Source organism: Plectropomus leopardus, chromosome 10, assembly GCF_008729295.1.
Source record: "Plectropomus leopardus isolate mb chromosome 10, YSFRI_Pleo_2.0, whole genome shotgun sequence".
Classification (NCBI taxonomy): Eukaryota; Metazoa; Chordata; class Actinopteri; order Perciformes; family Serranidae; genus Plectropomus; species Plectropomus leopardus.
In genome coordinates this window covers 7,477,495-7,501,826 of record NC_056472.1, presented here as the reverse complement: position 1 = coordinate 7,501,826, position 24,332 = coordinate 7,477,495, and the positions used below count along the sequence as shown (strand labels likewise).

At 38.2% G+C, this 24,332-nt stretch overlaps 1 protein-coding gene across 1 annotated transcript in view; it reads right to left on the bottom strand.

The window, feature by feature from the left end:
• The window catches only part of LOC121949386 (zinc transporter ZIP10-like), a 29,882-nt gene extending 25,789 nt beyond the window's left edge, over positions 1 to 4,093 (bottom strand). Inside the window, exon 1 of the mRNA XM_042495057.1 lies at positions 4,084 to 4,093. The gene's annotated coding sequence lies outside the window, so the exon portion shown is untranslated. The remainder of the gene's footprint in view (positions 1 to 4,083) is intronic.
• Between the last annotated feature and the right edge of the window lie 20,239 nt (positions 4,094 to 24,332).

Here is a 24,332-nt window from a genome sequence, read left to right as displayed (position 1 = left end):
AGTAACAGCAGACTGCACACTGTAGGCTGGTGAGAGCAGAAACAGCAACAAAAAAAGAGCACAATGTGTCGACATTGATTTCTTTCTGGAAGGAAGAAATTCCAAAACACAAACTCAGAAGAGAGGACACAGAAAAGAAGTCAAAGATCACTGAAATATCATTACACAAGGGCCCCATTTTAAAACAGAACATATTTGTAATACTTACAATGGAACGTTGTTACTCAGTTTTTTTTCTTTGTAAAGTGTGGAAAAAGTAGCAATCTACCACTCTAAAATGGGCTATCCAACAAAAAAATATGACATCCCTGACTTGTATTCAAACAGCTACAATATTTGACAGAGAATACAATTAAAGAAGATTCTGTTTGGCTGTAAACAAAGCTTTTGTGTACTATTTAACCCTTTGAGACCTGGAGTGGCATCACTTTCCTTGTGCTGCTTTAAGAAATTGGTGCAATGTCTTTCAAAAACATGGGAAAGACGCAATGAGCAACTTGGTAATAAACTTTTCACAAATTGAAAGAAACTAGTGGATCTAGAAAATATTTTTTAAAAAGAAAAAAGATAGGGAAAAACTCTATTTCTAATTATCATAGTTACACATTTAAAATTATGTTACAAGAATTATTTTAATTTTTTTTTTTTTTTTTTTTTTCCTTACTACAGTCTTTTGAAAATTCAATAAAAAACAATTTGAGTACAAGAATTATTTTAATTTTAAGCACTTTTTTCAGGTCATTTCTGTGTTTCTTTCTTTTACTGTCTAATTTTCGGTAATTTTCTTGTATCTTTTATTGATTTCTTTTTAATTTTTGGGTAATTTCTTCTTTCATTGCTCATTGCCTTCTTCTCATGTGTTTGAAAGAAATCAAGCAGATTTTTTTTCAGGTTTCAAAGGGTTAAAGCTTTGATCAACATGCCGACGACATCAACAGCTTATCAGCTAATGACTATTAACTCCTTACTGTCTTACCTCTTCGAATATAAACAAGACTGAGGACGGTTTTCATTAGTTTATTTCAAAGAATGCAGGAACTTTATGTAATGTCACATTGTGCATAATTGATTTGTCATCCATAATATGACATGAAATTCCTGCACAAACTACAGTTATAGATTATCCAAATCAGAGCCAACGTTTACACTTGCACAATGAGTCATCCAGGTAATAAACTGTGTGGTGCAATTCAAAACCTTCAAAAGGCCGTAAACCAGCATTTCAAAACCCATGCTAAATAAAACCGGTTACTGAACATCTACTTCATTCTTTCAAGCGACATTTAGAAACTGCAAACTACTTACCACTGTGTGCCCTCGGCTGGGTGGTGTGTGAAATTAAGTTTGGCCGAGGAGCGAATGATGCTGCTGTGACTCAGGGCTGCAGACGTTAAGTGCGGTTGCAAGCCTACTTCACGGCTGTCGACGGGACAGTGTTTATAAACATGAGGCAGCTGTGACCTATGAACCTCACAGCAGATAGGTTGGGGCAAAAAGCAGGACCTATTTCGAAGAGCACACCCTCTAAAACAGCAACAGAGTCTGCTGTGTTTTACTGATAAGAGGCTTTGTTGTGCTCGACCTTTGGGGGGGAACAAGAAAATGTCTATTTAGTAGTAATCTATAAAGTGAGCACTGAAAAGAAGTTTTTAACCCTCTGAACTCTCTCCAGTAGAAATGGTAGACTAGTGCCTACATTTGTATTTTTGCTTCATATCCCCAAAATCTGCACAACTTAAGCTAAAAGGTTATGGCAGTCAATACAACTAGAAAATTTGATTAAAGTATTGAAATTATGTCATTTAAAAATAATTAGACAAAGAGCGGACAGATTTGTTATATCAGATTCTACAAAATAAAAACACAAAACATACTGATCCAAAAGATTTCTAAATTAAGTAACATTTCCTAACACTCATAGGTTATTCGAACTATGTAGATTATTTAGTTTTTGAGGTAGGTTCTTTTTTTAGCAGAGTTCGAAGGCGTTGTGATGAATTCAACAATCATTCCTCTGGTGCCACCTCGCGTTTTTGCGCTATAAAATGACATCATTGACATCGGAAGTGAAGTGAAGTGAAGACGGAAGTGAGAGGCTTTAGTTTTCAGCTACAAAATGAATGAATGCCCTAGCTGTCGTTTTTTGTTTTAGATCGATATATACAGGATTACGCAACAACGACCTCCAGCAGCCATTATGGTGAAATACAGACAAATTATGACAAAATAACACGTTTGCACGGTATATAAGGTAATGTAAGGTAGGTCATGATGTGATGACAGGGAAGACAGAAGCGCCCTACAGCAACTTTGTGCTGCAAAACGAAAGAATGTTCCAGCTATTATTATTCTAATCTTTAGATCTATTTAAATTGTGCAAACAAGGACCATTCACAGGATGTCTGCTGTTATGTGACCATATTCTTTTTCTCTCAACTGAGATTGACTATCAACACATTTTCTATCAACACGTACAACTTGTACAAAAAGGGATCTTAATGCAGGAAACTGCACATTTCATACACGGATATTCACAGCTGTCTGTGATGTGAATCAGTTTGTTTCAGCACAACAAGATGAACCAACAATACTGTGAAATAAAAAAACTCACTGTAAGACGTTTCCTCCCGCTTGGCCCCCAGTCCTGATGCTGCTGTGTGAGGGGGGTTTTCTAACTCTTCTGAAACATGCACTGTGGAAAATATTAAAGAGGACAAAGAAGTGAAATTCTGAATTATTCATTCCAGACACAATCTTTAAAAAAGATCTCAAATCAGTACCCTATTTACTTACATGAAAAAAGGTTATCTGATGCAGTGCTCATAAAACGTGAGCAAGTCAAGTCAATTTTATTTATAAAGCCCATGATCACACAAAATTTGCCTCAGAGGGCTATACAGCACACAACATCCTTCTGTCTTTAGACCTTCACAGCAACAAAGAAAAAACTCCCCCATAAAAACCCTTTAATGGGAAAAAAAGTAATGTGACTCTTTGGTGACCAAATTTAGAAAAGTCACTGCAGCTATAATATATATATATATATAGCACGGCCCTATTTCGAAGAGCAGCTCCACCCTCTATGAAACGAGCAAAGAGTCTGCTGTGTTTGCTGATAAGAGGTTTGCCCTCTGAACTCTCCAGTAGAAATGGTAGACTAGTGCCTACATTTGTATTTTTGCTTCATATCCCCAAAATCTGCACAACTTAAGCTAAAAGGTTATGGCAGTCAATACAACTAGAAAATTTGATTAAAGTATTGAAATTATGTCATTTAAAAATAATTAGACAAAGAGCGGACAGATTTGTTATATCAGATTCTACAAAATAAAAACACAAAACATACTGATCCAAAAGATTTCTAAATTAAGTAACATTTCCTAACACTCATAGGTTATTCGAACTATGTAGATTATTTAGTTTTTGAGGTAGGTTCTTTTTTTAGCAGAGTTCGAAGGCGTTGTGATGAATTCAACAATCATTCCTCTGGTGCCACCTCGCGTTTTTGCGCTATAAAATGACATCATTGACATCGGAAGTGAAGTGAAGTGAAGACGGAAGTGAGAGGCTTTAGTTTTCAGCTACAAAATGAATGAATGCCCTAGCTGTCGTTTTTTGTTTTAGATCGATATATACAGGATTACGCAACAACGACCTCCAGCAGCCATTATGGTGAAATACAGACAAATTATGACAAAATAACACGTTTGCACGGTATATAAGGTAATGTAAGGTAGGTCATGATGTGATGACAGGGAAGACAGAAGCGCCCTACAGCAACTTTGTGCTGCAAAACGAATGAATGTTCCAGCTATTATTATTCTAATCTTTAGATCTATTTAAATTGTGCAAACAAGGACCATTCACAGGATGTCTGCTGTTATGTGACCATATTCTTTTTCTCTCAACTGAGATTGACTATCAACACATTTTCTATCAACATGTACAACTTGTACAAAAAGGGGTTTTAATGCAGGAAACTGCACATTTCATACACGGATATTCACAGCTGTCTGTGATGTGAATCAGTTTGTTTCAGCACAACAAGATGAACCAACAATACTGTGAAATAAAAAAACTCACTGTAAGACGTTTCCTCCCGCTTGGCCCCCAGTCCTGATGCTGCTGTGTGAGGGGGGTTTTCTAACTCTTCTGAAACATGCACTGTGGAAAATATTAAAGAGGACAAAGAAGTGAAATTCTGAATTATTCATTCCAGACACAATCTTTAAAAAAGATCTCAAATCAGTACCCTATTTACTTACATGAAAAAAGGTTATCTGATGCAGTGCTCATAAAACGTGAGCAAGTCAAGTCAATTTTATTTATAAAGCCCATGATCACACAAAATTTGCCTCAGAGGGCTATACAGCACACAACATCCTTCTGTCTTTAGACCTTCACAGCAACAAAGAAAAAACTCCCCAATAATTATAAAAGATTATTAAAATAAAATATATATCTATAAAAGAATGTAAAAAACTAAAAAGTTGCGCTATAATATATATATATATATATATATATATATATATATATATATATATATATACTTGATACCTAATTTACATTTACAACTGTGTGGGGATGGCTAGAGAGTTGCTTACGGTGCCTTCAAGTGCTCTCCTGAACAATCAATTTAAAGTCAAAGTCAAAGTGTTTAATTTAACCAAGGCTGAGAGTGAACGAATGACCTGCAGCTCATTCACAAACTGTTTGTTTAACAGTACTATAGGTGGAATAAATTAAGGTTACAGATGAATACCTGAGACTTGTGTTACCCCAAACAGTTTGAGAAGTTCTAAAGGCACATTTATGGACATTTTGAGATTGTTTGCTTAATTAAATAATTGGTGTATTGTTACCTTTGCTGTTTGGCTACCAGTGTTGGATTGTTAAGTCACTTCTTGCCACTACTGCATCCTTCTCGCCCAAACTTTCTGACCTCAATCTGCACATTTGCACTAAGGGTTCACCATATAAAAGTTATGCATAGTCACAATTATGTAATGACACCTCCCTTATGTTATGCCCTGTAAAATGACAACATGAACTCACTAAAGCTGCTCGCTAAAGCTGTTATACTGACAAAAAAAGAAAAATATCTTGAAAGTTAAAGTCATAAATGTTGACAGTGACCTGCATGACACATTAAACAGTGCATGGATATGGAAATTGTCCATGTACTCCCTTTTTCCTATTCTTCTAATCTACGGTTTCTGGTACATTTTTGGAGGTGTCTGTGTTTAATTATTTGGGCCTGAAATTTGGACAGACATAGCTGGTCCTATTTAAAGCAGAATCCATCAGCTTAGTTCTACATAGACATAGTACAATGTTCACAATGTTAAAATCAGTCTACAAGCTGCTGAAATGATTACCTCTACTGGGCTTTAAATCATGTTTTCAGGTGTGTGTGACCTGTTGGAACTCTGCTGGCTGTATCCGTAAAGCCATGATAAAAAAAAACTAGACAGGTGTAAAAAAAAACAAAAAAAAAAAAACTAGCAATGCCGCTTCAGTTTCAGGATCCTGAAATACTTCATGGTGGCTCACTGCTCACTGCCTGTTTTCAAAGATAGGGCAAACCTGACAGTATGCGGACCAACGGCTGCATTCAATAACCAATCAAGGCGACAAATGGCTTCTCATTGATTTATAGCACAATAGAAAAACAAAACCAAAAAAATTCCAATGTGTCCATTGCACTTAAAATACCCTCACAGTACAACAGACAAATTGACAGAATTGGTAAAAGCAGAATTGATATAATCAGTTTTCAGCTACTGGTGTTAAAATGCTAACCCAGTTGTTCAATATCTAACTGTAAACTGTGACAAAAACAAAACAAAGAGTTTTAAAGTTTTCTGCTGTTATCTTACATGGTGAAGTGTTGCTTTGATAAAGTAGTGTGTGTACAATTGATGAGCCTGATGTAATACAGGCAGTCATCACCGCTTCAAACTGTACAAAATCTGTGTTAAAAGTTGCACAATTTATCTCATGTCATTGTGAGAGGATGTAATGGTGTGACCTTGCCAACACAGCAGCAGCTTTGTCTTAAAGAACTTCACTAACTGAAAGCATGACTTAAAGGGGAACACCACCTGATTTAAGAATTCAGATGTTATCTCCATGTTTATGGAGAGTTCAGTCAATATTTGTGTGCATGAGCTACTCTCTCTAAAAGCCTGAAACCAGTGAAATAAGTCTCAAAATTGTGACGTCATTAGGTATTAAGTCTGGAGCTGCTCCCTAGACAATGAATGGGAGGTCCACAGAACGTTTTATTATTACTGCTATTAGCTGCTCCAGATTTTATACACAATGACATCACAAATTTGAGTTTTGGTTCTCTAGTTGCTGGATTTGGGAAAGAGTTATTTATGTTTACTAATATTTTGGACTGTCTCAGGTCACAGAAATAATGTATAAATTTTGGATATAGACGTAATTCCTCATCAATAGGCTGGAACATAAATGTACATGTTACATGTTGTGACAGAGCGACATTTGTGACAAATTTGAGGGTAAATCAGAAAGTAAGAGGATTTTAAAATAATTGCTATTGTGTTTGTGTTCAAAAAGAAAACTGTATTGAAGCAACAAATTTGGCTGTGGTTTCACTATCCTGCAGCAAGCCTTAACTCAACTGCAAAGATAAATCTCTTGGAACAGTGTACAAACAACTCCATTCCTTTTGATATACAGTGCCAGTGAAGAAAGAATACACCTTAATGCTTCATAATGATACATAAGCCAGAGTATAGCCTACTTTAACACTATAATGGAAAGAATCCTGTTTAAGATTGAACGATCTGCAGCTACCACATGAACATAAATGTGTTTTGTCAAAATAATGCCAGATAACCAAGCTGAAAAACCTGAGTATAAAAGCATAATTAATAAAATTTATTTGTGAATCCTTGTTCTGTACATTACTCCATGCTTTTAAACTATTTCCCATGTCTTTTCCAGGTTGATGAGGACAACAGAAACCCTGTGATTTCCCTCTAAAAAAAAAAAGAAAAAAAGTCTGACACTGGCCTTTAAGCTGTTTCATATGATTGTCACACCACCATACATATCCTTCCTGTATCTGTATCAGGCTAATGTCTGCAGGGAAACGGAAAAAAAGATAATAATCTCCTCTGGCATTCAAGAAAATGGCATCAAATGTTCCTTGGGGTTGTTTTGTTTTTGTTGTTGTTACAAAACAAGTAAAAAATAAATAAAAGTTTTGTTTTTGAAACTGATCCCTTTGTGTGTGTGTTTTAGAAAACACAAGCTTTGCTGTGGACTGGACCTGCATTAAAATTAATAAAGCCAAAAATGAAGATATTTGTTTCAATAAAAATATAACCATTGTTACAGCTATATTTTAATGGCTTCTTACAATATTTGTTATTATGTGCATTTAGTGTTTTTCACAGAAGGGGTGTGAGAAAGAGGCGTCAGTGTGGATCTGTTGCAGCAGAAAAGCTCTAGGTTATGGTTACATCAGAGAAAAGGGTCATTCCATTTTTTTTTACCTGGGGCATATTTTCCTATGTTTTTGTGCCAAGTGACTAATGGGGACATTTTTTTAAATTTGGTCCTGTACTGAGAGAGAGAGCTGTAGCCAGCAGCTGTGAATAAGGCTGCAATGTAACCACTCGGGGATTTGTGCACCATCACTTTACATAAAGTGTTTGTTTGACAGACTCAGTTGTTATTCTTAGTGTCTGACAAGATTATGCAAGTTGTTTCTACAAAGACAGACCTTTATGGCAGAAAGAAAGATTTTTTTGTTTAACCATAAAAAGCTAATCAGCTATCAGAATCAGCAAACCCACCAGATTCCATTGAAATATGCAGTAATTTCAGCACGCATAAAATCATATTTTCACACCTTACTGGGTAAATTGGGGGTTTATTTAAAATAAGAGTTGGTGATTGTTGGAACAGTGAAATGATGAATCAAGACAGCTTTTGTGAGTTTAGTCTTGTCTTTTAAGTTTGAATGAAGTGTGTTTTACGATGATATAATTACTGTTTATTTATATTGAGTCTGGTGGGTTTGGCGATGGCAATGTTGAGGCTTTTTCTGGTAAAACAAAAAGGATCATACTCTCTAACAAAAAGGTCTGGCTATGTAAAGATTCTATCCATAACATGTCGGACACTTAGAATAAAGAGCTGAGCCTGTAAATGGCAAAAAAGGTCTTTTAGTGGATGTTAATTGACTAGGGGTCGACCAATATTGTTTTTTCAAGGCAGATACCAATACTGAATATCAGTAGTCAATGAGACCAAAGATTGATATTTGGAACAGATATGTATTAACAATAAAACTGAAAATTTGTCTGTCAAAATTTTGAATTTAAAATATAATTAACTCCAACACAACACGTTGTTTAATGCTTTTAGTAAATGTTTAAGACAAGAAGGGGATACACGGCTGCAGCAGAGCCAAAGTTGTGTCCTTTTTATTATTTAATTTTATCTGCAATCATTAAAATAAAACACAAAAACAGATAATCAGCAAAATGACAAACATCAGCCGCGATAATCAGCCAAGCCGATGATCTGTCGACCCCTAAAACTGACAGTGCAAATGACCGATGATGACCGATAACCAATGAGTGATTACATTGCAGCCTGCTTCACAGCCAACTGCAGCGGCCTTACCCAATACTGAAGCAATTTTTTATTTTAATTTCAGTTAATCAATTTAAATTTATTGAATTTTAATTTTTTGTTAACTGTTTACATTTGTCAATGAGACAAAATAACACAGGAAAATAGGTCCTGTTTGAAAAATCCCCAAGTCACCCTATAAGCTTCCGCTTTTCAATGCATACTGCAAAACCAGGGACCTACACAACCAAAATTTGTTCTTGAGTTAGAGGACAAATACATATCCAAACATGTCAGATTGGAGGGTTTCTTAATAAAGCCTGAGGTGAGGGCAGATGTCAGCTGCCACATGGGCCCAACTCACAGCAGATGGTCTGTGGGAATCTTAGAGGAGCTCAGTCTGCTGCCGTATCATGAAATTCTGCAAAGTAAGAGACAGATGAGACACCACAGTTCAAGTGACATCTCTCTGCTGACAATCAACCGAAGACAGCAACAGAAATAACTGTTTTCGGCTCACCCATCATTGTTTCCTATAAGCATTCATTCAACAGCGGTGAGGCTACACAGTGAGACGTCACCAACGCCGGCAGACAGAGTGTGAAATCATTACGGCTTAGCTTAACTGTCCATAAGCAGCACGGGCATGTATGTTTACACTTTTGTAATTGCATGGACAACCACCAACTACGGCTGCAAAACACTTGGAGAAAAAAAAAGCTGATCAAGGTAGTCATTTTGACACGTCAAACCCGCAATCCTCTGATCAAGAGTAGCTATTCTGTGGAATTCGTCATGAGCCGTGTGGTAGGTCTCCTGCAAATCTCCTGACTCAAGTACCAGGCACATCTACCGTAATGTAGAAAGCCTTTTTAACAGCCAGCTTGATTATAACGCTCAATATGGCAGACTCAGCACAGGTGCTAGGTGAATACTGTAACCTTTCTAAGTCATACCAATTCCAGATTTTCAAACAGCCTTGAAGAAAGCAAGACTGACACACCTTACCGTTCAGTAAATACCTGGCATCCCTCTGTGGTATGAAATTAGGCTGTGGGCCACTGTGACACGTGCGGGTTCAAAGAAAACCAATAACAACTTCCCCGAAACTTCTGACTGACTCAAACAGCCTCTTACACGACAACAAATACCACATCAAGTTCAAGTTTTATATGAAGCGTCTGGGTTTAGATGGAGCCACTGAGGGAAGATGCTGTATATAATACTGAATTTCTCGGGTGGAATCTGCGATGCAAAACAGCGAGCGCTCATTGTGGCAAGGCGCAGGTGCGTGGCTGATGCTCTGTGGCCTGGAAGCATGTTCATCATAGTGTAAAAAGAGGCTAAGACCACAAAGTTAGACACAGACAAGTAAACACAGCAATCAGCCGAGGAGTACACTGTGCACAAGTCAAAGAAATAACAACTCGGCAAAATACAGTGCGGAGTGCTTACCTGTAGTTACAAATTAGCCAGAAACAGACAGGAGTTCACGCCACACCGATGCAATGTGTTCACGCTAGCACTAACATTAAGTAACAGGTTGAATGTTTTGAAGCTTTTGAGTCCAGTTACTTAACTAATTTGTACAGGGAGGAGGGAGGCACCAGGGAGGGAATGTGTGTGTGTGTATGTGTGTCTGCGTGTTTGAGCAGTCAGGGAGCTGTGTCTGGGATCAACCACCTGACCATCTACCCATGGTGTATGTGTGTGAGAGTGTGTGCGTGTGCGTGTGTGTGTGTGTGTGTGTGTGTGGTGTGTGCAACTTGAAAAGTGAACTATATGAAAATGCCAGCAGTGTTATCCCTAACCTCCATGTTTCCTCTTCTTGTCCTTCAAAAAAAACCAAACATCCAAAGTCCCACAGAAACACAGCTCTGGTTAGCTTGCATGTAATTGGTCAACCAATGTTGGCTGGTATGACTTAAAATGCTCTGTCTGCAGAAAAGACTCTATCATAAACAGCAGGTGTGTGGGAATGGTGTTACATGTGCAGCAGATTGTAAACATTGTGAGCGCTAAAACAAACTGACTTGCCAGGCCCGTGTTTACACAAATTCATAAGAAACTGGCATCTGGCAGCAACAGTGACTTTCACCGAGGGTTTGTACTGTGAAGTATCAATGTAGGCTTACCTTCTGAAAAAGTTTAAAGGGACAGTTCACCCCAAAATCAAAGGTACATATTTTCTTCTTAACTGTAGGGCTATCTCAAGTCTAGATTGTTTTGGTGTGAGTTGCAGTGTTGGATATTGGGTGGCAGAGATGCCTGCCTTCTCTCCAGTATAATGGAACTAGATGGCACCTGGCTTGTGGTGCTCAAAGCACAAAAAATAGATTTGAAAAGCAGTGTCTCTTTTCAGAAATCATGCAGTTACTCAAAATAATTAATATAAATATATATAATATATATATATATAAAGGTATAAATGTGCAGAAGGAAGCATGCATCTACTCAGCTTGCACTACTATGCCAGCCAGCATTACAGTTTAGCGGGGGGGACACCATTAATGTTTACATATCATGCTGCCATTAGCACAAGTCTCTCATCTATGAGTGGATGCACGCCTCCTTCTACGCTGTGACACAGTTGGTGGTTGTAGTTCAGCAAGCTACATCCACCAACCATATCAATGCACAGAAGGAAGCGAGCATCCACTCATGGACAAGAGACTTGTGCTCGAGATAGCACGAGGTGTAAACATTAATGGTGTCCTCCTCTGCTAAGCTGTAACATTAGCTAGCTCAGTGGTGCTAAATGAGCTTGGAGTCAATATGTACTTCCTTCTGTTCAGTGATATGGTTGTCAGGTGTAGTTTGTTGTAAAGAAAATGGTTCCTACATAAAACTGCTCATAACAAGTTCTGTGGATTATTTTGAGTAACCAGGTCATGATTACTGTTTAGAGACATGCCTGTTAAGATTTTTAAATGCATTTTTGTGCTTTAAGCACCACAAGCCAAGTGCTGTCTAGTTTCACTATACTAATTAACATTAGTAAGTTATCCTTGATTAATGAAAATGCGCTCAGATTTAGGGGCTTTAAATAAATAAATATCTATCTATATCTCTATCTATCTATCTATCTATCTATCTATCTATCTATATATATATATATATATATATATATATATATATATATTTATATATATATACACATACATATATACACGTGTGTGTATATACAGTATACATACATACACACACACACACACACACACACACACACACACACACACACACACACACACACATATATAGTTACCGAGCACTTTATGCCATTTTGAGACAAGGCTAGGTCTTAAGTCCATGTGGCATTATTATCGTTTGACATGAGATTTGAATTAGAGGTTGGATTGTAATCCAATCAGTGGACAAATTGCCATTTTTAGCTAATTATATTACGGGGCAAAAAATTTCACAAAAAAAGAATAAAAAGAAAAGAAAAACCAGAATATTGATAAACATAGAGGCTATAAGGATTATTCAGCCATACATAAAATTAATCACCTAAAGCAAATTTAGGATAATTTCAGGGTTTGTTAATCACATTAGTGGTTGGGAGATGCCCCTGCATTGTCACTGTGTTCCCAGTGGACACACACCAACAGATAATTCACTGCATACTATCCAGTGACAACAAAAACTCCAAGCCAGGAAGGGACGGGTGCAATCCTGTGTTCATTGTTTCTGCTTTCTTTGTATCCCAGTGTAATCCAAAAATGAACATCAAAACAATTCGTAAATAGATCCATATACAAGCCTGGGTTTTCTATCCACACACAGAAAGCCCACTTTAGATGTTAAGCAAGCAAAGCCGACACCAAAACACAATTTCAGCATTCTAAGCCAGTGTGTGTATTTGATGTGAAAGACAAAGTCGGTTGCATTGTATTACACGAAACAGATACACTCATGAGGTCCCATCTGTACGGCTTTGCTGAGCACTGCCCTGCATCTCAATCATACAAATGTACTTGTTTGGATGTAAATCCTATGAACTTCGGAGGCTGTTTACTGCATTACAAAGGCAACACTTATTCACATAGCACTGTAAGCATTTTAAAAAAACACAATGACACAATTGAAGTCTCTGCATAACATCCTTAAGCTATACTTTCAAGCTGTTTGCTGCAATTATAAAGAGGTACTGGTATGTTGTAAATATGATATTGTACGCTTGAAGGGGAATTTCACCAGTATCACTCACACAAAGGCCAGTTTACTTGTAAAGTTAAGTACTGCTCCGCCAGTGGACACAGATATAATTTCTTTTGTGGCACTGAAGGAGCTCTGTCTGAAGAAATAACCCTGATGTCATTAACTAAGCCCCACAACAAGTGTGTTAAAAAAATAAAATAATTACGCTGTTTTCTTTTTAAGTATGAGCCCTGAATTACTGACCCGCTTGTGCACTTGGAGGCACAGAATAAATACATGGTACAAATCAATTAAAATTGATAAAGAGAATTTACATGTCAACACTGAAGCTAATCATGTTATATCGGGCCAAACATTATCTGATCCTGGGAATATAAGATTTCTTTTTCCTCTTTATTTGACTACGGCTTACAAAAGTGAACAGTTAATACCAGACTGTCCTGCACGAAAAATGTACACTAATAAAAACCTTTACTCCTTGCTTTATTAAATCATTTTTGGTAAACTGCGTTTACAATGAGACTGCACCTGTAACTTTGGAGTTTTGTTAGTCTAATGCTTTGATTACCTCTTCAATAAGTGATAGGATATGATGCACACTGGTATTATATACAGCTTGTTAACAAAGGGGGATTTCAATTAGCTTATCTTGGGCCAAAATAAAGCTACATAATTTGAATCCATTAAATGTTGTACAGCCTACTTTTTTAAATCAAATTTGTTAAACACTGTGAAAGACTCAAATGTAATTCTGCATTAAATAATGTAAGCCACTATCTACATACTGCAGAGAGGAATTAAATGCAACTTGTTACTTGGTTTTTCATATAGGCAGATGTGAAGATAATCATGAATGATTTTTGGATACTTTAGAGTACAGGATATGATGTTAAAGTTTGCTTTTAGGATACTATAATACACATGATGTCACCGGTCACATCCTTAAAAACTTTATCAAATGTCAACCTACAGCAGTTCAGGTATTTTAAAGCATGCAACATTAGAGCATATCTACAAATTAGATTTTACTGTATATGGCTCTCAACATGGAGACAGCGGAGCTGGCAGCGAGCAGCTTATAGTGCTTACTTCCCAAAGAGCATGAACAGCAACAGCTCTGACAGAGCTCAGGTTATTCAGAGGGGGTGGGCGTTACGCTTTTGTTAAACTAAGATCCAGATATCAGTGCAAACCGTTGTACCGAGTGCATTGCAGAGTGACAGCAGTTAACTCGCCAGTTGGGAGACACTACAGGGACTCACATTCACTAATGAGTTTGCAGCAAGATCGTCTACAACATTGGACAGAAACGCTCGGACAATACACACACACACACACACACACACACACACACACACACACACACACACACACACAGAATTATCCATTATTCTCTGCTCAGAACGCCATTACTCTGCTATATCTTCAGATAGCAAATAAATGTTTGCTTTTTTTATTAATGCTCTTAATGTAAGATACAGGACCTTTAATATTGCTGTGTAACTGTTATTTTAATGGACTAGATTACGAGGATGCTACTGGGGGGTAATGAAATCAACATCTTTACGATACACCTTTAATTTGAAATTTCCAGGTCATTCCCATGTCTGCATTTCTACTATTTCCTAAACTTTCAAAAAGTGCTGACAGCCAAGAACCAGGCAGACAATGCTAAACAGTCAAGAAAAAGACAATTTAGATATTAACTGACATCAGTAAAGGGCCCCTGAATTTAAGTAAAATCATATTGTGGCAGAATCTCTGATATCAGAAAATATTGTTTTGTTGTCAGAAGAATCAACAGAACATCATAATGTAATGAAACTTAAGATTTACAACCCTAACTGCTATGAAACGGAGTGGAATGAAATAAATGCACACTTCACACCACTGATTTTTGACGACATTTCCGTATGGAGAGTAAAAAAATATTTGATAAGCACTTAAAACAGCTGTACCAACTTATGCATGTAAAAGTAATTTACCATGCTTAATGTTCTCATATCAGCACACTAGTGTTACTCTATACCTCTTGGTACACTCGCGGAATCTAAATAAAGCTCGTCCAACACTGAATTGTTTGTTGCATTGTCCTGAATATGTATCAGGAGGGCCAATAAGACTTAAATGTCAAATCTGCATATGACCAAAGGCAGCCATGGGACATGCTGTGTCCGCCCATTAAAGGTAGACGAAAACGTACTTTCATGCGGACACACAGCAATTTCAAAAGCAACTCAGTCACATTATATAGCAGCCACGCTGTTAAATGAGAAGCCCAGCAGCGATACCGCCCATCAGTTATCAGCCTGGTCAACGGAGAGGGCTTGAACACTGCACGTGGTGCGCATAATGCAACACTGAGCACCTCTTTCTCGTCATTGAAACGTGCCTACAATAAAGCAGCGTTTAAACTCATCGTTACCAACACACACAACTAGTCGCCAATATCCGCCCGTAGAGCCGCCCGAGGTACCAGCACAAAGACAGACGGTTTGTTTTGTCTGAGTCGCCCCTCGGGCATGCTAACGCTAACGCTAACGCTAGCTTGTAAAGGAAGGCAACAATTCAAGCAGCTAACGTTAGCTAGCAGACGACTCACAGGAAATTAGCTCACAGCCTACAAAGAGCAACGATAAAATAAGCTGTCTGAGATTTCGTAACAAACGTTCACAACAGACGCTAACAATAACTACACGTTGTAGCATATGCTGCCCGGGTCCATGTTGTGGGAGTGAATGACAACAAATGGGTTTTTTATATAGTTACCTCACTCGAGTGCCGTGTGCATCTCCTCTCCGCTCGGTACCAAAAAAAGAGAAAACCGCCGTCTGCTTTACGTCAACGCACGAAGGCCACGCATCCACCAACGACTCTTACGGAGTTTGCGTAGTATGGCGGAGCAACTGTCTGCGCTGTTTGCGCAGAGTTTGGAAGAAAGCACTGACGTTTCTTTCCGCCAGATTGTGTCTGGGCTGTCATATGACTGGCCGAGGAAATGATGTTTAGACGGCAATGAGTAAATGCCACAGCCGCGTCATCAAATAAATACACCCTTTACTTTTTTAAAATGCGTATCCTGTCTGTGTTTTGGCATTTGAGTACAGTAAGATGTGGTCATAACCCCTGCTCTGACACCAAACTTTGCCTTATTTGGTCACACTGTCAATAAAAGCACCACAAGTTACTGTAAATAAAGAAGATGATTTAAAAAAAAAAAAAAAAAATATTATTAGCATTATTTACAAAATAAATAAATGAATGAACAAATAAGGGACCATATCAGAGTATCTGGGTGGCTGTGACTGTTTTTTTTTTCTGCCTTTTTAAGAAGTATATATATTATTTATTTATTTATTTATTTATTTATTTATTTATTTATTTATTTATTTATATCATGACCCTCCCTGGAGCTACAAATGTTTTTCCCTAAGTCTTTCTGAGTCTCTGAGTGACTCGGTTAAAATACATAAACCTCCCACTACCAGAAATAACCATATTTCACAGTTTCTGGCTATGATAAATGGTGTGATTTGGAAAGTATCAAAGAGAACTTGCCTTTAATCTTTTTTTAAAAAAATTGCAGTTCTGAGGGTATTTAAAATAAATACAAAATCAGAACATTTAAGTTGAATGTCTCTCCCCTCAGCCAAATAGAAAAAAATATAAATACAAAAAAGTACCCACACACACACACACACACACACACACACCGACAGATAGATAGATAAATACATACATACATAGGCTAAATAAATACATAAGCAATAATCTAACATTAAAAAGACAGACAGCAATAACTGAAGGCTATTGTAACTAGGCTACTGGCAAACTTGAACAAATAATGAGGATAAAGTTGTTAAAAAGAGGAAATTAAGTAGCCTAACTACTGCAATCCATTAGACAGGGAAAAGAGAGAACACGTTAATGTGTGAGATGAAACCAGCTGAATCTGACTTTTTTGGTGTGCAGGTTCCTCATTCACTGGACACTAACACACACTTAACAGCTTGTTTTGTAGTCCATGAACAGTAGCATATAGTCCATAAGAACACCCACAATAAGTTTACAAGAATATAATCTATTTAAAATATGACTGAATGGTTTAGATAGATAGACGGATAGATAGCAACAGCAAACACAAAGCAAATACACAATCAAGGAGACAAATAAATATCAACAGTAAAATAAACACAACAAATAAAAAAATGTAGCAAACTCCCAAGTAAAAGATAGATTTATAAAGAATATCTCATTTTAAAGTATATACTGGAATACACTAAATATGCTAAACTATTGCTTAAAAAAGTACAGGTAATTGTTTTGCAAGTCTCAAGTTTCTGCATTCAAATCTCAGTTCAAGTCACAAGTCAAGACTGACAAGTCCCAAATCCTAAATTTTGAGTTTTGAGTCCTAAATTAGTCAAAATGCACTCTTCAGACAAAACAATGGCATTTTACCAACATGTTATGATATGTTTATGTATCTGTTGTATCTCAAACCTTGGGTCTATAACTTTCTCTGTCTGAATTGGCTTGGAGGAAGGTATCAAGTATTTAAGCCAAATGGTCCAAGTGAAGTCACGAGTCATTTATGTTAGAGTCTAGTCAAGTCTTCACACATCACATTTGTGACAAGTCAAAGTCATGTGAGTTGAGTCCACACCTCTGGATAACACATTATACATGAGACAAGAAGACAAGTGTAGTTTTTTGAAGTTTTACTTTGTTTTATTTTATGTGCAATGAGGTAGTTTAAGTGCAAAGATGTGTAAATCCACTATGTGTTAAGTTAATGAAGCAAAACAGAGTGGAGTTTGGTTTGAGTTGTGAGAGTTCTCTGTGAGACAGAGCTGAGATGTTGTAGAGAGTTATTGCTTTTCCTGTATCAGTCCTTGTGGCAGCCGAACTTTCTGTTAGAGAAAGAGCTCCGCTGTCTGTCCAGTAGGTGGTGGACAGGGTGGTCAGGATTATCCATAGTGGATAACAGTTTGTTCAGCTGTCCGCTCCACTAAAACTTTAAAGTTGTCTGGTTTGCAGACTATTATGGAGCCAGCCTTCTTAATCAGTTTATTAAGTCTGCCGGTGTCGCCGGCTCCTGAGTTGCTCTCCCAGCGGACTACAGCAAAGTACAGACTGATAAAAAAGATTTCCAACATCTTGCTGCACAAGTTGAAGAATCTTAGTCTTCAGAAAATAGAGTCTGCTTATCTTCTTCTTATATACAGCCTTGGTATTGGTCTTCCAGTACAGTGGGTTGTCAATATGGACACCCAGATACTTCATCCACCACTTCAATATCCTCTCCCAGCATACACAGGGATTGTGAAGCCTCCCTCTTCCCTCTTATCAACACCTCTCTGGTCTTAGCCACATTCAGAAGCCAATGATTTCTTCCAAGCCACTCCAAATAGTCTACCAGTGCTCTGAACTCCTCCACCTGCTCATCACTTCCACACCTAACCACTGCAGAGTCGTCCTAAAAATGGCATGACCTGGAGTTAAAAGTATGTGGTGTACAAGGTGAAAAGGAAGGGAGGCAACACAGATCCCTGTAGAGCTCCTGTTCTACTGACAACCATCTCAGACAGAACACTGCCCAGTCAGACAAACTGCGCTCTGCCTCTCTGGTATTTGAAGAATGTGATTCTCACAGTGCAACATCCAGAGACTCGTGAGCTTGCTTAAAGGCTGCAGGTACAGCATGGCCTTGTCCACTCCCACAAGAGGCTGGTAGACAAATGGCACACGTTCCAGCAATGACTTACAAATGATAAATATCTTAAGAAAGTTTTTCATGATAAAGTCATGTCAATGGCCTAATCTATGATTATTTACAGTATAATAATATAATGGTCAAGTGCAGTGTTATCATGCTTAGAAATAAGCACAAATCATAATTGGATTACCACTGTGGCATGTAAGGCACATGACCTTGGCAGGGTGGTATAGCTGCCATTGAGGACACAGAAGTTGTGTCCTGGGAAATCTGGGGGGATTTTAATCATCTTAGGGAAACTACAAATTGCATCTAATGGTGTTTTACAGCTGGTTCTAGTACTTTTTAAACTTGGCACAAATTGGTTTTTTTTGGCAAAACATGATCTAATTAATTCTTCATATTAAAATACACTATCAAACATATTTTGTGTTTCATGGTTTTAAAAACGTCGAACAACAAATTATTGAACCAAATGACAGATTTCAAATGCTGCACTGCTATTAGGGTTTGGGTGGTATCTCATTTTTCATACCTTCATACTTTCCTGTTCCAACAATCACCAGCTCCAGTTTGGTCTAAATAAATCCTCAATTCATCAAGTTAGATGTAAAAAAAGAAACACATTTAAAAAAAACAAACAAAACAAAACATGCCATTATTCCTCATCGTCTCTCGCTGCCTGCTGGCTAAGCTCTGGTGGTGCATGCTGTGCACTACATATGAGGAGCTCCTGTATTTATGACAATATTGAAAAACATACCCTTGAGTTTTCCAAATGCCCTGGTTTAGTTACTGTATATACCGTAATACCCCCCAAGCTTAGCTGCTATTATTTAATACAAGTGTATTTGAAGGGATGTAGCAAACACACATTTCAACACTTGAAATCTAAATCATTCCACAGAGATGTAGCCAAAAACTCTTTTTCATCCCCAGTCCTCAGGCAAGTGAATAACTAAAGAGACATACATGTAGCGGTAATTAATAACTACGTTAGAATTTGGATTTTGCACTCGTTAAAGTAAAAGGGGCGCCATTCTCTATTTAGGAGAGAATTAAATTTTAAATTGTGACAGTGTTAAGACATGTCATCACTTTAATCAATCTCACAATCTGTACCATTTATTCTGTATACATTGATCTTGTTTCTCTCATGAAATAATATCCTCAGACAACGACTTGGTGATAAATGAGAATAATTTATTTCGGCTAATAAAATAATGATGAGTAAATAGAGGAAATAGTATGACATATAAGGGACAGTGAACAAATGAGAGGGAACCTAAGTGATGTATGTTCAGGTGATGCAAATAATTAATTATGGATGATAGTGGGGGAAATATGTGACCGTCTAAAGCGTGGATGCGCACTGAACGGTGAATTAGAATTTAGAAATTTGGCATTAAAGCTTCGCTATACGACATCAACTCTGATCACTAGAAAATGTTATTCTGCCTACTTTTACCGACTTGATTAGACTTCTCCGGGGAGATCCAGATCATCGCATCACTCCAGGGGAGAGCTGCGGTGCGTCTTCCAGACGAGGTGACCCGCTGAAAGGCGGCGGCGGCCGGGCAGGTGGAGTCGGTGTGCGGCAGTCTTTAACTGGCCTCGGTGTTCGCCTCGGCAAACCGGTAAAAGTCTTTAAACAAAGTCCTTAAGGGCAGGCAACGGATGCTGATAGTTTGTACAGCAGGTGTTGCTTCTAGATCCGTGGCAGAGTTGATGGCGAATCGCGGAGAGTCCTTCTCAATTAAAACTCGCAGAAATAATCAAAGTAATCCCATTGGTCTGACGGAGTCACTTTAAATTGTTAATTTGAGTTTACTTAAAAAGAATTGCAAAAGTGTCTTTACTGACCAAAAACTGGTATAAAGAAAAGCGTCAAAGAGATTTAAAAAGAAAATGGCTTCAAAAGTAAAGTTCAGCAAAGCTCTGGTGAGCTGTTGCGGCTCCGCTTATAAAATTGAAGAAAAAGAAAAAGTTGTGAGCGTGGATACACGAGAAGCGCCGCAGCAAAAGGAAGCGAAAAGAAGCCTGAAGAGGCTTGAAGAGTGAAGCAAAAAGAAGCAAAAAGTGAACAGAAAAAACTTGAGAAGAGAGACTCTGAGCTGAGCTCACTCAGTTTTTATCTTTCAATTTGGGGGTGCGGATGGAAGGCGGAGTTAGCGAACTTTTGCGCCGAGCGATTGCACATCTGGCATTAGTTTTTAAAAGACCTAATGTAATTTAGGAGACATTTATTTCTCTGTACTTTATGACGAATTACGCAATCTAACCCGTTGTGTATAAATTCACGTATCTCATCACCACTATAGTCTCATCACAGTAATTTCAAATACATGTTAGGAGACCTAAAGGCAGATTATAACGTAACACATGATTCTGAAGATCCTTTGCTCAATTCTGTTAAATGACCACACATAACATAACATTGTACCATGGATCCTAACAAACTTGGTGATTACTGAGATATAGGATTACTTTTTAACATTATACAATGAATGCAAAATAAGATGTAACAATAAAGTTGGTTACGAGATTACTGATAATTAAGGTCACTAGATGGAAGTAGGGCTCCATCACAAAAAGGGAATAAAACATGCTTTTACCTAAATCATTCAAATTAAATGATAAAAGAATGGGAGTTGGTCCTACTTCTTCATCAAAGTATAGACAAACTCTTACCTACAAAGAGAAGGATTAGAGAATTAAGTTAAACTTTAACTCGAAACCTAGGTCCAAGCGATTCTATCAGATGTTAGCCTCAACACAAGGATGTATAACGACTTTACAACATGTCCTGCCTTTTGTTATCTCAGCAGGGGGGCAATGAATGACTGTTGCATGGAGTATCAGTTAAGTTAATGAACAACCCTCTGGTGGATGTTTTGGGTTCGTAAAACAGTCTCTTGACGTGTCCCCCACTTGCCCAGGGGCGTTGAGCTCTGGAGTTCCTCAGAGGGAAAATGTAATAACCATGCCAAGGCAGTCCACTACATACATTATATCAAGCACAATAAAATACTGTTTATGTACACCGTTTATGTACATTATCACAGGATTTGTGTTTTACTTACAGTAAAAATAGCACAAGTAGAGAAAATCAGTGGAGATGCCTCAGTAATGTCATTTATGTAACAGCCCTTTGCATATGTAGCCAGCACTCATTAACATAACTGTACAAAAACATCACATTATGCCAGTATTGGATTGAATGGTATGTTTGTGTAACACTACGTACCTCTGGGCTTCCCAAACTCTGTGCTGATCTGATCTCTGACCCCTCTGAAATTTAACTTTTTTATACAGTATTTCCAAGCAATCAATAAATTCATATGCAGCATTCTAAGAAATACATGTGGCTCGGTGATTTCATGTCTTACCGCATTATGCGGCATGGTAGAGAAAATGCTACGGACCACTGACCTTCACTGTCTGTGTGTAGGTGGCTGTGTGTGTTTTGGGGTGTGCAGGTGAGTGCGAGGCGCTTGGACGCTCTGAGCGGACACACAGCTAATTTCTGTCGGCCTCGCACCAGCTGGGTCCACTTCCCAGCTCCTCTCCACCCCTTGTTTCCCTCTCATTTCGGCCGTCTCTCCTGATCACGGAGAGATTAATATCAAGTGATTGGCAGCCATGTTCTCACTTAGCACTCCAGTCATGGCGCCTCAGGGTCTCTGCCAGTCGTAAAGCAATGGTGGATGTGCCATTGTGGCTTTCACTGTCATTTAGCCAGTACCCAACCCCAGCAGACGGAGGATGAAAAGTGCCAACGACCGCATTGAATTATGAGCTCGACTCAGCCCTGGCCATATATACAACCTGGCATGGGGAGCCATTTCCTGCTAAAATGCCTCTTGCTGCAGATTACTGAGGTAATATTTCCTGCTCTGCAACTAGAGTGGTTATGGTCCGCCGGCAGTCTACCTGACGCAGCTTTTGCCCACAAAGTGACGACCGGCGTGAAAGGCGAGGCATCGAGTCCTGCTGGAATTGGCCCTTTTTTTTTTTTTTTTTTTAATCACAGGAAAGGGTGAGGTGATTCTTAATGAGGACAACAAGTGTAACTTTTCACACCTGCCTGAGGCCGGAGGGGCTTCAACTGCTATCATGTGCATAATTACAGATACAAGTGGAATAGTTCACTTGAGTCATGTACGCTGTTATAAACCTATATTACCGGAGTCAAATTAAGGTCGTCCATCCTGAATGGGTCCGTCCACTTGATGGAAATAGGCATGGGGGATATGCAGTCTGGATACTGAGTGTGTGTGTGTGTGTGTGTGTGTGTGTGTGTGTGTGTTCCTGGCTGACATTTTGCTGATACAGAGCAATATTGGCACCCCAGTAGACCCGCTGGTGCTCTGTCCTGGAGGGCAGCCAAAGACAGAAAGAAAAAGAGAGAAAGAGAGAAAGAGAGGAAGAGAGGGAGAGAGAGAGAGTTAGATAGATAGATAGAGAGAGAGAGAGAGAGAGAGAGAGAGAGAGAGAGAGAGAGAGAGAGGGAGAAAGAGAGAAAGAAAGAGAGAGAGAGAGACAAGTGACAAGTTTTAAATATCAGGTCATTATCCACCTGTAAACCCATCTAATGAGCGTTCATGGATTTTTCATTCCCTTTAATTGGGTAGAAGTTGGAGAAAGGCAAGTGCACTTGCTTGTTTCCCCTCAGGTTTGTTGTACTTGTCAAAGCTATAACGCACACACATACTACTTGCCAATGATCGCCAACCAACACCCACCCACTCCAACTCACATCCTGAAATCGATATAAGCAGAAGAGGAGCACACAACCAGCTACATTGCTGTTGGTCCAACTGATGAAGAAGACTGACCACTCAACAGTATTAATATTTCATGTGCACACATGGACAGACAAAAAGGGACAATCAAGCAGTCTCATCGTATACACATTCATACATGTAAATCCAAAGGTGTTCATGTGTTTTCTGTTTCATTTATGCAGCCCAGTTAAAAGTGCTGTTAAAGGTTTCTGATCGATGTTGATCCGTAGACCACAACATGTTCTACATGGATCTTTAAAAGGAGACATTGCAGGGAATTTCGTATCCCAATATACTGGCCATGCGTAATCAAGACTGTGAGCAGTTCAGTGAAATGTTACTTGCAAAAAAAAAAAAAGAAAAGCTATCTATTCATACAGTATTTTTTAAATTAACAAGTTTATTTATTTCCACCTGCGGTTGTATTGTGTCAGGACTACGGTTGCCCCGAGAGCTCAATGCACTACAAATGAATAAAACTTATGCAAACAGACAAAACACAAGCAAATTAAGAAAACATCTCCACCATCTTTACTGAATTGCTTGTGTGTTTATTTGCATATCTTCTATTTGCAGTGCATTCTCAGAGTTCTCAGAGGCCACAGTACAGGAGGGACACTTGGCTATTTTGCATTGCACTTAGGCACTACCAGGGCTTTTTTTTGATTGTCAGGTATATTATTAAGGTATACAGATGGAAATGTTGCTACATTAATAGATTTCTTTTAGTCACATTGCGGAAGAAAAGTCAATAACAACATACGTATATGACAAAATATCACCTTGTAAACTCAAGGCAGCATATTGGCAAAACAAAAATTTCTTACCCCCTCAGCAACATTAGATTAGAAGATTTGCAGTGGTGTTTATGACCGCATCTGTAAATCCCTAACTCACATGGATATGTCTTGTGTTCAGCAATAAGAGGACAAGCACCTCATTAATTATAGTTGATATATCCACCCAAGTGTACACATCTCATCCGCCTTAAATCGCCACCAGTGAAGCTCAATCTGAAGACAAAAAGAAAACTCTTGGCATCCTGTCTC